This window comes from Diadema antillarum, unplaced genomic scaffold (genome assembly GCF_040938485.1).
Source record: "Diadema antillarum isolate AM-2024a unplaced genomic scaffold, OU_Dant_1.0 seq00000784_RagTag, whole genome shotgun sequence".
Taxonomy (NCBI): Eukaryota; Metazoa; Echinodermata; class Echinoidea; order Diadematoida; family Diadematidae; genus Diadema; species Diadema antillarum.
The window spans coordinates 82,197-84,863 of record NW_027271672.1 but is presented as its reverse complement, the minus strand read 5'-3'; the positions used below and the strand labels follow the sequence as shown (position 1 = coordinate 84,863).

The 2,667-nt window shown below is 39.8% G+C and overlaps 1 pseudogene; it reads left to right on the top strand.

The window, feature by feature from the left end:
- Window positions 1-1,382: 1,382 nt before the first annotated feature.
- LOC139739151 (uncharacterized) lies at window positions 1,383-2,160 on the top strand (annotated as a pseudogene).
- Window positions 2,161-2,667: the final 507 nt, after the last annotated feature.

Here is a 2,667-nt window from a genome sequence, read left to right as displayed (position 1 = left end):
GCTGGTAGTTAGGAGATGGCTGGTAGTTAGGAGGTGATATGCTTACATGGTTTGTCGCTATAGCGAAGTGGAAAATTGGACGGGGCACATCAAGCAATAAAAATTGACTCCATGCAGTAACCCCTATATAAATCCGTGCAGCTACATAGGCCTATCAAACGCTCGTTATATACAACAGATTGCTTCTGTACTATGGAAGAAAAAAAAAAGAAAACTCACCAGTCATCTCAAATAGCAAGACAATAACAATTATGAGGATCCTTTCCTTCATACTAACAGAGTTGTTCCTATGTCACAATTACCAGCTTCAAAAATGGAATGAAGTACCTCCTACCTTACGGGGAGAAGGACCTTCAACTTTTCTGGGACCAGTAGGAACTACTGACAGGACTGAAGTGGTCAAGGTACCATTTTTGTCTGAATGCGATGATGTTATAAGATAGTCGGTGCACAGGAACCTATGGATAAAGCTAAATAAGGCGGGCGAATCTTCTTCCTTGGATGAAGGTCATGAATAATTGATACCTATTCTCATAATTTTATTTCTGTAAACCTGTAAACGCTTTGGACGGGCGAGCATTGTAATTATTCCACAGTTCTGATCCTCCTCGATGTCAAACAGCTGAATTCGAATGATACCATAAAGCAACAAAGGGAGAGAGAGAGAGAGAGAGAGAGAGAGAAGAGAAGATTCTTTTCGTTTTTTTAGTAGTCGATTGTCCTGTACTTTCCTGATAAGAAATGAGTCATGATATATTATGGCACCTTGAACTTCAGTTTGTATGATGAAATATTCATGTTTTCCAAGTTATCGCCACTCATGACAAGAGGCATAAAACGTTGACTTGCTAGCCTGTACTTGAGCGCTAAAGCAGAAGTCAACATGTAACGGATGTTGCGGGACTTCGAACATTTCAGATGTCTACAGGTACCTGATTCATGCATTTGTAAATACTGACTAACTGATATCTATCAAAAGATGACTAACCTTTCTGGGAGTAATTATTTAAGAATCATTGAGTGTTGTGTATAAACTATTACGTAGTCTCTTACTTTATTGTTGTATCTTAATATTATTTTATTCATTCAAATGAGTGTAAAGTTGCTAATAGCGTGATAAAACCTGCCGAAAAAATCACCTATCCGGAGCCAACGAATACGTAATGAGTGGTATATGCTCAACCAACGACTATGTATAATTATATTTTCCTTCCCTTTTTTTTAAAGATTTCAGGAATACAGCAGCAAATGCTACTATTTAACTAACTGCATGCATGAGAGTACACTTGGTATGAATTCTTACATCAAAATGAAATGAACTGAACTGCGGAACTGTGGAGCTTTGTTTACAGTGTGGTGAACTGCCTTGGTCATCAATCGGTATGCCAGGGACCAGGGGTCAAAAGAAATCATGTTCTTCTGTTTCTCCCCCTGGTGTTGATGCTTCTGAATTCTGTGAACAAATAAGTGAAGAGGTCAGAGAATTCTTCAGCAGTGAGCAGTTCAAGGAGTTGTTCAAAGTTTCCCTTGAGTGGAAGCAGTCCGCAACGAAATGCAAAAGCTTCAAACACAGCTAGAAATTGCGGAAAGCAAGGTGATTGAATTGGAGGCTGAAGTGAAATCCAAGGCGAGTGTCATCACGTCACTGCAAAAACAACACGAGCTTGACTCAGCCGATACAGCCAAGCTCAAACGAGACATGAATGATGCTGAGCAATACTCTCGTCGTAACTGCGTACGGCTGTATGGCATCCCGAAGGAGGATACAGACCAGGTGATGCTTGATCTAGCCTCGGAGAAACTGAACATCAAGCTGCAGCGACATGAGATTGACAGGTCTCACCGTGTGGGTGCCCCACGTACCACCAGTTCAAGACCAGGGGCAAGGAAACACCACCTCCACGTGCCATCATAGTCAAGTTCACCACTTACCGCACCAGAGACACGGTCATCAAAAGCCGGAGAAGACTGAAAGGTACTCATGTAGGGATTGAGGAAGATCTCACAGCAGAAAATCGCCTCCTGTTGACCAAAGCAAAAGGAAAAGTAGAAAGAAATGACAAACTGTGTGCAACGTGGTCCAGTGATGGCAGAGTCATCGTGCTGGTCAAAGCAACCAATGGATCCACTGTGAGAAAGAGTATCATGGTCAGTCAGTGAATTGAAATAGCTTGAAACAGAATTATGTTGTTTTCGTAAACTGATATCTATGCATATATGTTAAACCAATCGAATTTTCTTGATACTTAATGCATCCTCATTCATTCTTTGGGAGCAGACTCTCTTTTTGCTCTCAACCTCTCCTATGCATGTTCTTAGTTCTTGAGGTATATTTTAATTGTGTGTAGTGAGTCTTGTTTTGTTGTTCAATGTATTTTTCTGATATATTCAACCAATGCCAGTTTTCTCACGTGAACTCTGAACTTAGAAAACTACATGAATATATTTCTCCTGCTAGCCATAACGAATATGTCTCTGATCAGTATTACTATTCAACCAAAGATTTCAACAGCGTTTTAGATTCCAAGATGATTGCAACAGAAAATGAATCTCTTTTTTTTTTAATTTTAGATGTAGGAGCATGTCTCGTAATTTTGATAATTTGAATTCATTTTTAACTTCAATTGATATTGCACCAACTATGATGGGAATTTCTGAAACATGGCT